The 19,624-nt window shown below is 36.2% G+C and overlaps 1 long non-coding RNA gene across 1 annotated transcript in view; it reads right to left on the reverse strand.

Annotated features, from left to right (window-relative positions):
• Positions 1-1,876: 1,876 nt before the first annotated feature.
• Positions 1,877-19,624, reverse strand: part of LOC126003447 (uncharacterized) — a 160,481-nt gene continuing 142,733 nt past the window's right edge. The window contains exon 2 of the long non-coding RNA XR_007493789.1: positions 1,877-2,121. This is a non-coding gene — a long non-coding RNA (uncharacterized LOC126003447). The remainder of the gene's footprint in view (positions 2,122-19,624) is intronic.

A 19,624-nucleotide genomic window follows, 5' to 3' on the forward strand; every position in this document is an offset into this window, starting at 1 on the left:
TTTCTTTCTTTCTTTCTTTCTTTCTTTCTTTCTTTCTTCTTTCTTTCTTTCTTTCTTTCTTTTTTTTTCTTTCTTTTTTCTTTCCTTCTTTCTTCGTTCTTTCTTTCTTTCTTTCTTTCTTTCTTTCTTTCTTTCTTTCTTTCTTTCTTTCTTTCTTTCTTTCTTTCTTTCTTTCTTTCTTTCTTTCTTTTTTTTTGTTTTTGGGTCACACCCAGCAGTGCTTAGGGGTTACTCCTGGCTCTATACTCAGAAATCGCTCCTGGCAGACTCGGGGGACCAAATGGGATGCTGGTACTCGAACCAATGACCTTCTGCATGAAAGGCAAATGCCTTACCTCCATGCTGTCTCTCCAGCCCCTGTAATGGGCATTTCTTAATACTGCTTTGATATTCCCAAAATATTAGTGTTTGAAATGACAAATGGACAATTTTTCAGAACAGAGTTTTTGGATTCTTGGATTCTGTATCAATCCCAGTTTCAAATATAGTACTCTAACTTATTGAAGTGTTTTGAATATATCATCTTACCAAACAGTAATTAGTACCACTTAGTATTTCATGTTAGTACATTCTTTCTAGCTTAATTTCTTTATATTCCAGTTGAAATTGTTTAGCATATTTGCTTAGTGAGCATATTGATGAAGGTGTAGTTCTAAGTTTAATAATACAGATTCTAAATAGATTACAATTTTTGGGGGGTTTTGGTTTTTGGGTCACTCCCAGGAGCACTCAGGGGTTATTCTTGGCTTTACGCTCAGAAATCGCTCCTGGCAGGCTCAGGGAACATATGGGATGTCAGAATTCGAACCATCGTTCTTCTGCATGCAAGGCAAATGCACTATCTCTATGCTATCTCTCCGACCCAGATTACAAATTTTTATGTTAAAAGTATTCAGTCATTCCCAACAGACCCCAGGTGATTAGACACCATCCATACAGCTTTGAACCTTGGATCCCAGACATAAAAATGACACAGTTCTTCATGACAGCTACAGGAAACAAATCCCATCCTGGACATCCTCAATACTGTTCCGAGACCAACAGGTGCCAGCTCTAATATGATATCCTGACAACGAGGAAAATGGGAACAACTTGACCTAAGAGCAGATTATCCTGCTCCTCCAGCTGACCATAAGACAAAATCAGAAAACTTGTCACCTTTTGGTCAGTCCAAAGCCAAGATCGCGATTTACAGATGACTGGCTGATAGAACCATGACCAGACTGTATGTATCCTGGGACCAATAAAAAAGCCCTAGTTAGGGTTTGAGCTACAACCTGTACAACAACCATGAGCTCCAGTTCCAAAGATCCATCTGAGACAATTGTAATGGAATGGGTCTTCTGGAAACACAACGAAAGACGCTATCATAGGCTCCATTCTAAGATCAGCGCAAAGACCAAGACCACCAACCACAGAAGACGGATTAAAATGACACTGAGGGAACAGAACTTCTAGAACCACGAAGAAAGGCTTCATCACAAGTTCCACCTCTTGACCTGTGCAGATACCGAGATCTCTAGATACAGAGATCCGATTTTATCACCCAGGATGAAGCAGAAGTCTTCCAAACACCACGAAAGCACCAAGGGGAGAGTAAATGAACCTGAATGGAGTCTATAGTTAATCCCATAACAATATACTCCAAGGGTGGAGAAACCCTGTACCTCTTAGGCGAAGGAAATTCCTTTTTGAATGACCCCAATATTTACTTTGGCTGAGCAGGAGGGGAAAAATGCACAAAACAATTTTTTTCTTTTTATATCAATTTAGGGTTTGTCAATTTCTTCGTTTTGGTTTGGTTATTGAAGTTGTTGTCTCCATTTATATTTATTTACCTATTTTCTTCTTTTCTTTTTCCTTAGGTGCTCTGCCATGTTTTTTTATCTCAAGACCATGGCTTTTATGTGGTGCTTATCTTTATTGTTGGAGTGCTCACTGGATATTTTATTTGACACTTCTTTTTGTACTGTTGAGGTGTTTCACCTTCTTTTTCCCCTTTGCCTCTCAAACCGATGATGAGAGCCTCTAGAAGGACTCTGCCCATTTTCGACGTATTTGATTTTTAGCCCAGTTTATCAATTTTCTCTTCTTCAAACAAAACCACATAACTGGAACTATCTAGTACCACCTCCCAGTTAGAGGAGGAAACAAGGGAGGTACCAAGACCAAAACAGGTGTAGGACCACTAAGTAGTAAACTAGGCTCAGAGGGGACCATGTATTCTAGAAGCCCAGGGGATGATGGAGGAAGGTATGGGAGGAAGGATGGCAACGGAGGTGTAGGGAGGATAATTCAGTGATGGGAATCCCCCTGATATTAAGTTGATGTGTATCTAAAATATTATTGTCAACAGTATGTAAGCCACTATGATCAAAATAAAAATTATATTAAAAAGTATTCAGTCATTAAAGATTTGACAAGACATTATCATATTTATGAAATATATGATCCCTTGTTATAAATCCATTATCTATGAAGAGAAGACACATATCCAAATAAATAAATACAATATAAACTGTGTTAGGTTCAAAGGGCTGGAGTGTAGTATGTATAACACAATTCCAAAGTTCTATCTAGTTTATAAAAAAGAAAATAAAGATAAAATTTCACTTGGTGAATTGGGATTCATGTGGAAGAAATATGTTTAATGGAAAAATATGTACTCTGTTTCTTTTTCTTTTAATTGGTTACTTCAAAAGTAATGAGAGAGACTACACTTACTGAAGACATTTTTGTTTAAAAGTAATGTGTCAGAAAGCAATTGGAAGTCAACTTCTCATTAAATTTTTGTGTAGATTCCAGTTTTAGAAGTATGCATGTATTTTGGTTCATGACTTCTCATAACATCACTCAAGTGTCTCTTGGAAAGAGTCTCATAAATATATAGTTTCAGAAAGATGCATTTGTGGCAAAATTGTCTTTTTAGACATAAATTTCAAAGAAATTATGATGAAGCATCCTCTGGATGAATTACAAAGATTTAATTTGTAAAATGATGCTTCCCCCACTATTTAAATATACATTATCAGCAACACCACTTAGAGAGTATTTTAAAGGTTAAGGATTCTTAAGCAAAGAAAAAATATAGACAGTGGTGAATTCTGTTCCTAAGGGCAATACCATGAAGTGGTCCTTCTTTTCCTTCTGTGAATGTGCCACTCACTTTAATGGTGGGTTAAAAATCACACTTTCTTCTTTACCAGAGAAGTTAGCAAGTGATGCTTTCTTATTTATTTCCATCTCACTGACTATTATAACTGTTCAGCATGACAATAGAATGCAAAATGAGAGAATACAGTCTTCTTTAGAACAAAATAATATGCTTATTTGGACAGAATGAACATTTTACCTTCATTGATGTCATATATTTCATATATTAATTAACATATAGAACTGTAATTTCTGACTCATTTTTGTTCTTCTTGAATATATATATATTTACACACATATATATGATAATTGGGAGAGAGACATTCCTAATGACCTCATTCTGTAATCTAGACTCATTTGTGTATTCAAATAGTATAACCACTAGGAATTCTCAGTTAAAAAAATCAAAAAATTTTCTTTTGACTTTAAACTAGTTGAGGCATATTACTATTTTTGACATATTTGTATTATAATATTGTGGAGCTCATTTTGATTTGTGTGCAAATGCCACCACTCCCATCTCACCAAAATTCTAGTGCTATATCAACACCATACATCCCTTTACTCAATCTTTCCTTTTCTTTGGCAACCACCATAATTTTCAGTCTAAAAGTTTTGTTGTTTCTTCCAGTGTGTCTAATGCCAATTTTAAATTAGTACCTACATAGAGTGAATTTTAAAATGATAATTATTCGTATTATTTTTTCCCAGGTTTGTTCAGCTAACATTATTATAAGTTCTATTAAAACACATGAAACCATTCCAGATATACCATTTGCTCCTGTGCACTATGGACAATACTTCTTTCAGTGTTGATAAATGAGATGTCTGAAGCAAAGGTTAAAATTGCACAGGGAGTATTAGTATTTGTGGGAAAACTAACTGTGAGGGAGTGGAAGATAATTAAACCAGAGCGAATAGCAACAGACTTAAGTTTCAGAAGGCCAGGTGACCATCTTGTTCTTCCTTTCTCCTGTGTTTCAATGTGCTTATTTGAGCAAGTCATGTGTCATTCAACATTTTGGGTAAGATCAAAAGCAATTATTATATTAATTTCTTTGAAAGATGTTTAAATATCACATATTTTTATTTTTAGCACTCAAAACATACAACTTCTGCCATTTTTTCCTTTCCTCTTTTAAAAAGCTAGAATAGTCTGGGAATCATTAAGTGCCAAATGCTTTCATCAGGCCCATAAACAATACAAGATTCCATAGTAAATGCAGTTACTTCTTGGGAAGTTTCAACAAAACACATTTTCACTCATTCAAAGCTGAAGGAATAAATCTTGAGGTCTTTTAAGAAAGGCGCACTTTAGACCCCAGGAGGCTGGCACAATACTGGATTTCACACAAAAAGATCACAAAGGCTATCCTGGAGTCTCCGTAAATTCTGGAGGTTCTTGGGAGATTTGACATGCATCTAAGATTGGAGCCATTTCTCTTTGTCTTACTGTTTATCTCTTGACCTCATAACTTAGATAAAATATGAGAACAGAACATAAGCTTTGAAGAAGCTACCTTGTTTTAATCAAAGAGAATGAAACTGAGGCCATGTTATCATAAAAGGAAAAGAACAAATCATTTTATCTGTTATGTCTTAGTATTTTAGAGAATATTTTTTACCTTTTACAAATATATTTTTATTATCTATTTTATATTTGACTTATGTTATATTGTAATAATACCTCAGAGTTAAATTTGTGAATTAATGTTCTTTAAAACATTTACCTATTGGTAATGAATATAAGTGGTAATTACATAATTAGAATTAAATACTAGCACACATGCTATCGCCATTATATATGTTGATGTGGTGTGATTAAGAGCAGAGTTATCTCAAAAGTTAACTCTGCATTTCTTTCTAGTAGCTTAAAAGTAAAATTTCTACTGCTATATCTTTCTTGATAGTGTCACTATTGATTTCTGACTTTAATAGGCATAATAATGTAAACCTGATAAACACTTTATGGTATACGAAATTGGTCAGTAAATTTTAAATATCATCTGTCTCAAAATAAGAGGGAGTACTTGCTAAAACTGTTGATCTCTTACTATCATCCAAAGCTGTTTGATTTGTGGGCTTTGTTGTTGGCCACTAGGAATCTACTTTTAACAGGTTCTTCCATGCGATTCTGATTGATCCGCAGGCTTCAAAGCGACTGATGAGTGAGCTGCGGCAATCGTACAGTTGGTAGGGTTCTTACCTTACATGCGGCTCACCTGGTTCAGCCTAGCATCCCTAAAAGTTCCCCACACATTGCCAGGACAAATAACCTAGTGCAGAGCCAAAAATAAACCCTAAGCATCACTGAGGGTGGCCCTAAAATAAAAACAAACATAAAAGAAACCAGCTCATAGTTGGAAGCTTGTCATAAAGAGTGGAGAGTGCCGTTAGAGTAGAGGAATATACTATAAAAGGGACATGCATGGGCTCCTTTATTAATAGTGCAAAACTCAGTGTCAAGAGAGAGAGAGAGAGAGAGAGAGAGAGAGAGAGAGAGAGAGAGAGAGAGAGAGAGAGAGAGAGAAATAAAATGCATGCCTCAGAAGCAGGCAGTGAAAGGTGGGGGGGGGGAAGGGCATCAGGGAAAGTGAGAGGGAAACTGGAGACATTAGCGGCTGGAAATATACATTGGTGAAGGTTGTACACTGTATTACTGTAACTCAATCATGAACAAGTTTATCTGTGGAACAAAACTTGATTATTAACAACCTTGTAACCATAATGTTTAAATAAAAAATAATACTTATATTTTATACTTTTTTAATCAATAATAAAATAAAAAATAAAATAAACAAAACCTCCCAAAATCAAAGCTGCTGATATGTGGGGGCAGCGAGTGTAAAATAATCAAATGTAGTGGTAACCTTGACTTGACATGTCTTTGAGCTGAGGTAGGAGTGGATTGGGATTAATTGGCCTCAAAGAGCTTTGGTTCAATGAGTTGTTCAAACATGCCCAAGTGGCTATTCTGAACTTCCTGAGTTGAGACAAGTTGAATTCAGGGGGCACTAGCCCATACACATTTCTCAGAAGTGTTTTCTGTCCTTTTTTATTTTTTTTTCTCTCCAGGAAGCCTTTATTACAGGTTAAGCTATATTCACATAATCTGTAACATCACCTACAAAAGACATTGTTACTCTCAAGAAAATATGTTTAGGATTGTTTCCAATATAGCTCAATTAGAAGATACATCTGTCTGATTGATCTGATTGATTGATCTTAACAGTCTAGGTAAAGGCCAAAAATGTTTTAGAGTTTAGGTGAGGGCACACATTCATCATTCAATGCATCATCCTCAGACCAGACACACAACATAGGAATTCTTAATAGATATGGTAGCACATTGAAATAATATTTATATTTAATTGTACATGGTATTGTCCTAGAAAAACAATATTTGGAATCTTGAAAATTCTGTTTGATTTATCAAAAGAAAACAGGTGAAATAGTTCAGTAGACACATATGAAAAGGGTGAGGACAGGAGATACTAGATTGTTTATACATGTAGAGAGAACAGAAGCTGCAAAAAAAGAAAAAAATATGTTGATTCTAAGAATTTCCCCAAATTTGAAATTCTGTTGTTGAGTAAAAAAAAATCCATTCTTTAACATTTAATTTGGTTGTTTGAATTCATTATTGTGATTTTTCAGTATTTCTTTTTTACAAGTTTCTAGTTTCATTCTTGGTTATAAAACATTTTGGCCCTTCTTTCTAATGTCAAAACCTGAAATGAATGCTTGCTGGTTACTATTTTTATTCTTGGTTTTCAAAAATTTGGGTTCATCTTTAATAATGTATCAAATTTAGATGAATTCTTTCCAAATATTTGATAATGACTTAAAGTCACTTTTATTGATGATGACCACTATCATACCTAAAACATGAGTATCAGTAAAATCCAAATGTAATGCCACACTTGAATGAGACATTTAAGGACAAGACAGTAACTATTTTTTTTTAAATTCTTTATTTAACAATCCTGGTTTACATAGTAACTTATACTACAGTTGATTCTGCCATTCCATGTTTCAATACTGATTCCTTCCACCACCAGTGTAAAATTCCCTTCACCACTGTCCCCAAATTCCCACTCCTAAGCCTGCCTCTTGGTAGGCAAAAATAATATAATTTATATAGCTTGTATGCAGTATTGCTTTTTTCCCTTTATTTAAACATCTTGATTACATATATGATTGTGATTAGGTTTCAGTCATGTAAAGAACACCCCCTTCACCAGTGCAACATTCCCACCACCAATGTGCCAAATCTCCCTCCATCCCATCCCACCCCCTCTTGTACTCCAGACAGGCTTTCCAGTTCTCTCATTTATTCACATGATTATGGTAGTTCTCAGTGTAGTTATTTCTATAACTGCACTCACCACTTTTTATGGTGAGCTTCATGAAGTAAGCTGGAAGTTGCAGCCCTCCTCTCATTGTCTCTGAGGATTGTTGCAAAAATGACTTTTATTTTTCTTAAAACCCATACATGAGTGAGACTATTCTGCATCTCTCTCTCCCTCTGACTTATTTCACTCAGCATGATAGATTCCATGTATATCCATGTATAGGAAAATTTCATGACTTCATCTCTCCTTATGGCTGCATATTATTCCATTGAGTATATGCACCACAGTTTCTTTAGCCATTCGTCTGTTGAAGGGCATCTTGGTTGTTTCCACAGCCTGGCTATTGTGAATAGTGCTGCAATAAATATAGATGTGAGGAAGGGGTTTTTGTGTTGTAGTCTTGTGTTCTTAGGGTATAGCCCTAGAAGTGGAATAGCTGGGTTGAAAGGGAGATCAGTTTCCAAATTTTGGAGGAATCTTCATGTCTCTTTCCATAGAGGTTGGACTAGATGGCATTCCCAAAAGCAGTGGATAAGAGTTCCTTTCTCTTCACATCCCAGCCAGCACTGTTTATTCTCATTCTTTGTGATGTGTGCCAATCTCTGTGGTGTGAGATGGTATCTCATCATTGTTTTGATTTGCATCTCCCTGATGATTAGTGATGAGGAGCATTTTTTCATGTGCCTTTTGGCCATTTGTATTTCTTTTTTATCAAAGTGTCTGTTCATTTCTTCTCCCCATTTTTTGATGGGATTAGATTTTTTTTTGTAAAATTTTGTCAGTGTCCTGTATATTTTGGATATTAGCTCCTTATCTGATGGGTGTTTGGTGAATAGTTTCTCCCACTCTGTGGGTGACTCTTGTATCCTGGACACTATTTCTTTTGAGGCCCAGAAGCTTCTCAGCTTAATGTATTCCCATCTGTTGATCTCTGCTTCCACTTGTTTGGAAAGTGCAGTTTCCTCCTTGAAGATGCCTTTAGTCTCAATGTCATGGAGTGTTTTACCGACTTGTTGTTCTATATACCTTATGGTATCCAGTCTGATATCAAGGTCTTTAATCCATTTGAATTTTACCTTCATACATGATGTTAACTGGGGGTCTATATTTGAATTTCTGAAAGTGGCTAACCAGTTCTTCCAGAACCACTTGTTGAAGAGGTTTTCCCTGCTCCACTTAGGATTTCTTGCTCCTTTGTGAAAAATTAGGTAATTGTATGTCTGGGGAACAATATCTGAGAACTCAAGCCTATACCACTGATCTGAGGGTCTGTCTTTATTCCAATACCATGCTGTTTCAATAACTATTGCTTTATAGTACAGTTTAAAGTTGGGGGAAAGTAATGACTCCCATTTTCCTTTTCCCTAGGAGTGCTTTAGCTATTCGAGGGTGTTTATTGTTCCAGATGAACTTCATAAGTGTTTGATCCACTTCTTTGAAGAATGTCATAGGTATTTCTAAGGGGATCGCATTAAATCTGTATAATGCTTTGGGGAGTATTGCCATTTTAATGATGTTAATCCTGCCAATTCATGGAAGTCTTTCCATTTCTGTGTATCCTCTCTTATTTCTTGGGGCAGGGCTTTATAGTTTTCTTTGTATAGGTCCTTCACGTCTTTGGTCAAGTTGACCCCAAGATATTTGAGTTTGTGTGGCACTAATGTGAATGGAATTGCCTTCTTGACTTCCTTCTCTTCCCTATCATTATTGGTGTATAAAAAGGTCATTGATTTCTGTATGTTAATTTTGTAGCCTGCTAACTTGCTATATGAGTGTATTGTTTCTAGAAGCTTTTTGGTAGAGTCTTTAGGGTTTTCTAAGTAGAGTATCATGTCATCTGCAAACAATGAGAGCTTGACTTCTTCCTTTCCTATATGGATTCCCTTGATATCTTTTTCTTGCCTGATCACTATAGCAAGAACTTCCAGTACTATGTTGAAGAGCAGTGGTGAGAGCAGACAGCCTTGTCTTGTACCAGAACTTAGAGGAAAGGCTTTTAGATTTTCTCCATTGAGGATAATATTTGCCATTGGCTTGTGGTAGATGGCTTCAACTAGATTGAGAAAAGTTCCTTCCATTCCCATCTTGCTGAGAGTTTTGATCAAGAATGGGTGTTGGACCTTATCAAATGCTATCTCTGCATCTATTGACATGATCATGTGATTTTTATTTTACTTGTTGTTGATGTTGTGTATGATGTTGATAGATTTTTGGATGTTAAACCATCCTTGCATTCCTGGGATGAAACCTACTTGGTCATAGTGGATGATCTTCTTGATGATGCATTGGATCCTATTTGCCAGGATTTCGTTGAAGATCTTTGCATCAGCAATTATCAGGGATATTGGTCTGTCATTTTCTTTTTTGGCAGCATGTCTTTTTGGTTTTGGTATTAAGGTGATTTTGACTTATAAAAGCTGTTTGGGAGTATTCCTGTTTTTTCAATTTAATGGAAGAGCCTGGCTAGAATTGGTAGTAGCTCCTCTTAAAAGATTTGAAAAAATTTATTAGGAAATCCATCTGGGCCTGGGCTTTTCTTTTTGGGCAGATGTTTGATTACAGTTTCAATTTCCTCAGTAATGATGGGGGTGTGTAGATATGCTACATCCTCCTTACTTAACTGTGGAAGGTTATAAGTGTCCGGTAATGCAGAGGGGTTACTCCTGGCTCTGTGCTCAGAAACAGTTCCTAGCAGACTAAGGGGACTATATGGGACCCTGGTGTTCAAACTGGGGTCTGTCCGGTGTTGGCCATGTGCAAGGCAAATGATTTACCACTGTGCTATTGTTCTGTCTCCATATATGACTTTTTATTTTATACTAGTCCTGGTATAAAACACCAAGAGTGTATGTACATTTCCTCTGCAAGAATGACATATATGTTAGCCTTTTGATTTTTTAGGTGTGTTGACTCTTCCAAAGTAAAGGAAGATTTAAATGAACACATTTCATTAAATTAAACAAAACTCATTGAGAACCAGTCACAGAACTAAAATGATGAAAAATTTTCTTCAGGGTAATAAGAATCAAAATACAAATAGGTAAATGTGAATATAAATGTAGTGCAGTAGTTTCAGGTCTCTTTAGGATTAGCTCATAGTTTAGAAATAATGTTAAGGGGCCGGGCGGTGGCGCTCGAGGTAAGGTGCCTGCCTTACCTGCGCTAGCCTAGGAGACGGACCGCGGTTCGATCCCCCGGCGTCCCATATGGTCCCCCAAGCCAGGAGCGACTTCTGAGCGCATAGCCAGGAGTAACCCCTGAGCGTCACCGGGTGTGGCCCAAAAACCAAAAAAAAAAAAAAAAAAAAAAAAAAGAAAGAAATAATGTTAAGTGAATACAAGGCCCTTATATCATCTCTTGGATAATAAAATGCCTCTTTTCTAATTTGGGTTTCATATTTGTGGTCTGAGTTCTTCTTCTGAGGAACACTTGATTTATCTTCAGTTTGATCTGCAATTGTTATGTGGTGCTATAGAAGGTCTCATCTCAATCTATAAATACAGATGTGCACAGAGAATGTTTTATGATCATCTCTATACTTAAGATTTAAGTCTGACTATAATATTTATTATATATGTAACTAAGGACAAATACCTTATTTTAAGTTCTCATTTGCCAAATAAAAATAAAAGTTGTTTAAGGGGCCAGAGCCAAAGAGCAGCAGTGGGGTGTTTGCCTTGCATGCACCTGATCCGGGACAGACCTGAGTTCAATTCCCAGTGTCCCATATTGTCCCCATATAATTTCGGAGCACATAGCCAGGAGTCACTGAATGTCCCTGAACGTCACTGGTGTGCCCCCAAAACAAAATATAGTAAGTGAAATAGGTTAATTTAGACAAGAACTCCACATAGGGGCCGGAGTGATAGCACAGCGGTAGGGTGTTCCTTGCACATGGTTAATCCAGGACAGACCACGGTTCCATCCCCAGTATCCCACATGGTTCTCCAAGACAGGAGCGATTTCTGAGAGCATAGCAAGGAGTAACCCCTGAGCATCACCGGGTGTGGCCCAAAAACAAACAAATTAAAACCAACCAAACAAACAAAACTTCACATAGTGAATAAAATAGTATAAATCTTCAATATTCTGCTATCAGATTTTGAAAAATTACGTATCCAGGCATTTTTGGACATAGCAATAGTCTGTGTGTTTTGGGAGAGTGTATGACATCACTCATCCTCTTCACTAGTAGATATCCTCTCAGAGCCTGTCTAACCAAAATTTTGTCGAACTATACAAAAGTAAATTTTAATGAATGGTAACAAGTTCAACCTGACAGTATACAAAAAGAGAGTAATTATGATTAGAAAAGTGGAATAAAAATATTTCAGATGTGATGTTTGAATTATCTTTCATAGATGAGTAGGAGTTTTCAGGTTAACATGTTAAAAGAGGGCATTTACAAGTCTAAGTAAATGCGTGGTAAATTACCAATTTTTACTCACCTCATCATTTCCTTGAGTATTTATATGACATAGATTATACAAAAACCATTACTTTAGGAGTAAGAGTGACAAGAGAAGATAAAACAGGTATAGGCATAATAAATGTAAAGACACAATGTTTTTATAAGGAAAAGGGAGTGCACACTAGAAGTGCATTTTTAACTCATGATTTCAGTTTCCTCAGAATCTCACCCAATTAAATTGGTAAGTGCATCCAGTCTCTATATGAATCTTGCTAAGATTCTCTTTCAAAGCACCTATAAGCCTAAATAACCTGGTCAAAACATTCCACGCTGTCTTGCATTCCAAGTAAGCAGTCTATTTAATGCACAGGCGTTAAATTCATTCCCTATTTTACTCCTCCCCACCTGCAGAGTATTTTCAACTCAGCAGCTCAAGCAACACTTGTGAAAGGTGGCATCAGTTTCTGATACACTTTAGTTCAATTGAGTGCCATGTTTCTCAGCCATCAAATAGAAGCATTTATAATATTCTTTCCATAAGGTCTTTCTATCAACCAACTGGTGAGTACTTTTCTGAGCACTATCCTACTGTTTTTTTCTTTGTTCTTTATTCAAGTCATTCTGGTCTGCTTGTTAATCCTCAAATATGCTATGCAAGCTATCTTCTGGACTCTTTTTGATGGATGATTTCTTGATATACAATGCTCTTCCCCAAGAGAGACACCTGGTTCTCTTTAGAAGTGCTCTCTAATACCAATTTAAAAAATTTGTTTATTGTGCTGGATCCATAACTAAATGTGGCCAAAGTTAATAATTCCTGGCTCTGCTTTCTGAGAGACTGGCACTTGGGAGACCCTATGAATTGGGTAAGCTATATGGAAGCAAAAGCATTAACCCTTTTCTCCTTGACCCTAAAAGCTATCCTTTGACAAAGACACTATATAAGAGAAGCACCATTTTCTTCAGTTCCTCTTGCTCTTCATTACTGCTGCACACAGATATTATTGCCACCTCACATGCTTAATGTCACTTATTTATTGTATCCTTCACTAGCTAAAATGTAAACAACATAATCTCACTGTTGAGATGAGTACCTGTGTTTCCAATTGAGCTGGGTGCTGGATGGGCACTCTGAGTAATGGCTGAATTCTTCAGGTGAATTAGAGAGCTACTAGGCAGAAGCTTCCAAGCAGAAGGAAGACATATACACTGGTTTTCTTTTGATGTGTTAGAAGAATTAAAAGTACTGTGTGTGTGTGTGTGTGTGTGTGTGTGTGTGTTTTAGGAAGCAAAGAAAAAAGATTCAGGAATTATGTGATTACGTTCCAACATAAAACTTTAAAAAATCATTTTTCATGAATTGTATTTTAGACTTTATGACAGAAAGTGAAACAAGATTCAATTATAACCATTAGAATTATGACAAGAAGGGAAGGTGCTTCAGGATTTCAAAAGGATTTGATGATAACTGTGTAGTAGTATATTTTGCTTATAAAGAATTTTTCCTTATTCTAAAGATGTGGGGTCAATACACTTGCTGGGAATGAATTCTTATTTGGTAGACATGATACTTCAAGAGGAACAACTCTCTTAGGTCACTAAAATGAAAAGTTATGGTTTTCTTCTGCCTTTTGCTTCTGTCCAATTCAAAGATGTTCTTCACATTTTGTAGAAAAATCTTCCAAAGCATTTTTGAAATACTTTGTGATATTATATTCCCTCTCCATTGGCTGTGATGCTCATTCTCTCTGACTGTTTCCCAACACAACTGCAGAGATGCCTTCTGGCAAATGGCCACCTCAACCAAGTGATGAGAGCATCTCTTTTGATTTGGGGACCACAGGGCAAAGTCAACCTCAGAATCAAGAAACTGAGATGAGCCAATGCCAGTCACATGATGCAGTGAAACGTTAACTTTTGAAAAACACATATGGTGATGAAAAATTTTATTTTTATATAAACTTGGGAATGAGACTTGAAAGAAAATACAGTCCCCCAAATTAGGAAATAGCTGAATTAGAAAATAATTATAAACTTGCTTAGAAAACTAGAGAGTGTTACTTTTGACACTAGTGAGTGAAGAAATCCTAGTAGAACTTTGAGTTCCATCACATTGTTACAGCAAAATGTGCATTGACCTCTTTAATTAAGTTATTTCTACATAATGCAAAACATTCTTCCAGAGGAGCTGGAGGGAACAAAGTAACTGAACATGGAGTCCTTATTTGTGAACAAAGAAACTGGACATGAAGTTCTTATTTGTGAGTATTTGCCTTTGTGGCCTGTTGGGGTCTTGGCAGTCCTTTTAGGGTTTTGGCAGTACTGTTGCTGTTGTGATTAGGACAATGTGGTTAGCAGGGTCAAAACTAGGCTTTTTTGAAGAACCTGAACACTCAAATTGCCTAAAGACTGTGCATTGGGTTGGAGATATAGTACAGCAGTTGATACACTTGCTTTGTCTATTGGGATTTGATACTCAGAACCCCTTTTGTTTCCCTGAGCCATATAGGAGTGATCCCTGAGTACAGATCTAAAAGTAAGCTCTAAGTACCTTTTGGTGCATATCCCAAGTCACCCCAAAATGAACAAAGTATGACTTTTCTGATAAATTTTAATAACAAGAAAAAAATTAAAATTTGCATTTTGGATAGTCAGAGTGTTCCAACATTATACATAGGATCAGTAGCTGTGAAATTCATAAAAATAGTACTGGAACAGACAATTAGACTTGGGCTGATATGCAAGACTATAAGAAAGGATCAAGTATAGCTGAAAAGCAATCTAGGTACTGAGGTTGGATTTGGAGGGAGTAGGCTCTTACGAATTGCAACGAAGATTGAAGCAGAGAATAATTCAATTTTTTTTTTTATTTTTGGGCCACACCTGGTGGTGCTTAGGGATTGCTTCTGGCTATCTGCTCAGAAATAACTTCTGGCAGGCTGGGGATATGGGACTCCGGGATTTGAACCAATCACCTTGGTCCTGGGTCGACTGCTTGCAAAGCAAATGCCGCTGTGCTATCTCTCTGGCTCAAATAATTTAATTTTTAAAGGAAAATAAGTATAGATAAAAATGAGTGTCTTGTTTTCATTTTATTTATTTATATTTCAGAAGCAAGTCAAGAACACTGTAACTCAAACAATACAATAAGGTTCATAATGAAACATGAAGTGCTAAAAATGTCACTTTATTCTACAGAAGTTATAGTTTCACATCCTCTTTCTTACATAAAGAGCATTCAATAAATGCATTCGAAACTATTTAGAATATAAAAAATAAGGTATTATATTTGATGTTAATAATGCAATGAGGTCAAAACCAGTAAGTTCTATTATTAAAGTGTTTAAAGTAGGGTAGAAATGGTCTATGTGATACTTTTATTGTTTTGATATTGTTATTTTTGTTGTTAATGTGATGATATTGGGCTATACCAAGCAGTGATTAGGACTTAGTCATGGCTCTGTGCTTAGATAATACTCCTGGGAATGCTCAAGGGACATTATCTAGTGCTGAGAATCAAACAAAGGAGAACCATTTGCCAGACAAAAACTAAAATCCATAGCTCCAGGGTACTACATTTAATGACGTTTATACCTTGTATGAGTTAGCAGATAAAAGTTGGAATTTTTAGAATAATTATCTGGTTACATATATCACAACAGGAGAAATTAAAATGGAAAGATATGATAGTTGGTTTTCCTTAGAAATCATAAAAGGAGACCTAGATCACAAACCCCAAACCATAAGGTACATTGAAGAACATGTAGGTAAAACACTCCATGACATTGAGACTAAAGGCACCTTCAAAGAGGAAACAGCACTGTCCAAAATATGGAAGCAGAGATAAACAAATGGGACTATGTTTAACTGAGAAGCTTCTATACCTCAAAGGAAATAGTGACGAGGATACAAAGGACACTCACAGAATGGGAGAAACTATTCACCCAATACCCATCAGATAAGGGGCTTATATCCTAGATATACAAGGTACTGACAGAAATTAACAAAAAAAAATTATCTAACCCCATAAAAATAGGAAGAAGAAATGAACAGACACTTCCTCACAGAAGAAATACAAATGGCAGAAAAACACATGAAAAAATACTCCACATGAAAAAATAATCAGAGATGCAAATCAAAACAACGAGGTATCATCTCATAACACAGAGACTGGTACACATCACAAACAACAAGAACAATAAGTGCTAGCAAAAATATGGAGAGAAAGAAACTCATTCTCTGCTGGTGGGAATGTTGGCTAGTCCAGAGTTTTTGAAAAACAATATGGAGATTCTTCAACAAACTGGACATTTAGCTCCCCTGTGACCCAGCTCTACCACTCCTAGGGACATTCCCTGAAACACAAAAGCACAATACAAGAAAGCCTTCTGTACATCTATATTCATTGGAGCACAATTTACAATAGTAGGAATCTGGAAACAATCCAGATGCTCGATAACAAATGAATGGCTAAAGAAACTGTGGTACATATACACAATGGAATATTATGCAGCCGTCAGAAGAGATGAAGCCATGAAATTTTCCTATACATGGATGGACATAGAAACTATTATGCTGATGAAATAAGTCAGGGAGAGAGATATACACAGAATAGTTTCACTTAACTATGGGTTTAAAGAAGAATAAAAGACATTATTATAATTATACCCAGAGACAATAGAGATGAGGGCTGAAAGAACCTAACATGATATGAAGCTTATGAAAAAAAGTAGTGAGTGCAGTTAGAGAAATAACTACAATAACAACTATCATGACAACAGTAATGAGTGAGAGAATTAGTGTGCCCATTTCAAATATAGACGGGGGTGAGGGAGGAGGGAGATAGAGAGCATTGGTAGTGGGAATTGGTTGAACTGGTGAAGGTTGAACTGGTGAGGGTTGAACTGGTGAAGATGGGTGTTCTATTTTAATAACAGCATGGTGCTTAAATAAAAATTTTATTTAAATTTAAATAAAAATTTTATTTTAAAAAAAGAAATCAAGAAGGAGCATAGGTAGGAGAAAGAAATAGAAATAGTAACTAAAGGTATTAGGTTTGAACTGAAGGCAAAAAAGACAAGTTGTTTTTTCCCTTCCTTCATTGTTTGGTCATATATTATGGTGTTCAGAATTTACTTTTGAATCTGTGCTCAGGATTCATTGCCTGTATTCGAGGCAGGCATTCTACTTCTCTCACTCATTAATGTTGTCATGATAATGTAGTCATCTCTCTAATTATAAACACCACTTTTTATGGTGAGCTTCACATTGAGAGCAGGTCCTTCCAGCCCTCATCTCTAATTGTCTCTGGGCATTATTACAATACTGTCCTTTGTTTGTCTTAAAACCTATAGATGAGTGAGATTATTCGGTGCCTATTTCTATACCTCTGACTTATTTCATTCGGCATAATAGATTTTATGTACATCCATGTATAGGAGAATTTTATGACTTCATTTCTCCTGATGGCTGTATAATATTCCATGTGTATATCTACAACAGTTTCTTTAGCCTTCATCTGTTGAAAAGCATTGTGATTGTTTCCAGAGTATGGCTATTTTAAATAGTGCTGCAATAAATATAGGTGCGAGGAAGGCATTTTTGTATTGTATTTTTGTGTTCCTAAGGACTATCCCTAGGAGTGGTATAGCTAGGTCATATGGGAGTTCAATTTCCAGTTTTTTGAGGGATCTCCATATTGTTTTCCATTGGGGCTAAACTAGACAGCATTCCCACCAGCAGTGAATGAGAGTTCTTTTCTCTCTACATCCCTGCCATAACTAATTGTTCTTATACTTTGTGTTGTGTGCCAGTTTCTGTGGTGTGAGATGAAACCTCATTGTTGTTTTGATTTGCACCACCCTGATGATCAGTGATGTGGAGCATTTTTATGTGCCTTTTGGCTATTTGTATTTCTTATTTGAGAAATTGTCTGTTCGTTTCTTTTTCTCTGTTATGTTCAGTCAGTATCTTGTATATCTTGGATATTAGCCCCTTATCTGATGGATATTGAGTGAATAGTTTCTCCCATTCTGTGGTTGGCCTTTGTATCTTTGTCACTATTTCCTTTGAGGTGCAAAAGCTTCTCAGCTTAATATAGTCCCATTTGCTTATCTCTGCTTCCACTTGTTTGGAGAGTGCTGAGAAGCATATTTTTTTTTATTTTCACATAATTCACAAATATAGACAGGTTTCTCTAAAGCTCTCAAAAGAAATTACATTTTAAAATAGACACTAATGAGGAAAGTTTGAGGCCAAAATATCTGGTTCTTTAGTCTAATAACTAAGAGGGAGTATAATAACTAAGTCTATTAACTGAGAGAGATACTCAGAACAAAATGGTGAAGATGAGTTAAGAGTTAGAAAGAGAAAGAGACAATTTATTAACTAATTAGTATTATTCCTTTAAAATGTAATTTATTTACACAGAATATACCTTGCAACTGGGTTTACGGTATTTATAGATTCACTTTTTTTTTTTTCTTTTTTGGGCCACCCCTGATGACCTCAGGGATTACTCCTGGCTAGGCTCTCAGAAATAGCTCCTGGCTTGGTTACCATATGGGACACCAGGGGATCGGTCGCAGGTCCATCCTGGGTCAGTGGCATGCACGGCAAATGCCCGACTGCTGTGCTGTCTCTCCGGCCCCTAGAATCTCTATTTTTATTTTTTGTTTTTGTTTTTGGGCCACCCTCGTTGACCTCAGGGGTTACTCCTGGCTTGGGGAACCATATGGACGCTGGGGATTGAACCCAGGTCCATCCTGGGTCAGCAAAATGCAAGGTAAATGCCCTATTGTTGTGCTACCTCCCCGACCCCTAGAATCACTATTTTTAATTTTGGCTTTTGTTTTGGGGCCATCCCTGGCAGTGATCAGGGATTACTCCTATCTCTTAGCTCAGGATTCATTCCTGGTGGGTCGAGGGGCACCATATGCAGTGCCTAAGCACTAAACAGGTTGGCAACATACACAGCCAGTTTTACCTGCTATTCTATCAATCTAGCTCTATAATAGATATTTTAATGCATCATATATGTTATTGTTAGTTGAATCATTAATTTTGTAAAAACATACATGTTAACAGTTTTTTCTGAATTAAACAACCCTAAGTAAAATTTCATAATATCAAAAAGACAAAAGTTGCAGACATTATATGTTAGGTCAACATTGAACATTTAAAAATGTGGAAGGGAAGCAAAAGAAAGCTCAATTTTACCAGACACAATTTCTTCTGCATAGAGAACTCCCATAGACTTCAAAGTATTGCCTACTCAAAAAACAGACCTACAAGTTGGGGTGGAGGGAGAGAAAAATCTGTAGACAATTGCCAGTTACAGGGCCTCAGCCAATTTTTACAAACTTGGAAGTTGTCCTCTTTGATTTTTTTTATCAGTGAAAAATGTCTGGAATGACTAGAGACATTTCTAAAGTTTTTCATTTCTTTGTATTTACACAGATTAAAATAAGTTGGAAAACTTGGGCTTTCATTTAACGTGTCCCAATAAAATCGTATAAACAAGTTTTGATCTTTACATTTTTAAGGACTACAAACATCTTACACTATCTCTTTATATTTATTAGAATCAGTGCATTGTGTTTGACAAAGCTTTTAACTATTGTATTTTAAACCTCATTTTTTATAGAAAAACTTTTCAGATGTGTTTTTACTTAATTGTACTTTTTGCTCTTTCCTTCATGCAGTG

This window comes from Suncus etruscus, chromosome 3, assembly GCF_024139225.1.
Source record: "Suncus etruscus isolate mSunEtr1 chromosome 3, mSunEtr1.pri.cur, whole genome shotgun sequence".
NCBI lineage: Eukaryota > Metazoa > Chordata > Mammalia > Eulipotyphla > Soricidae > Suncus > Suncus etruscus.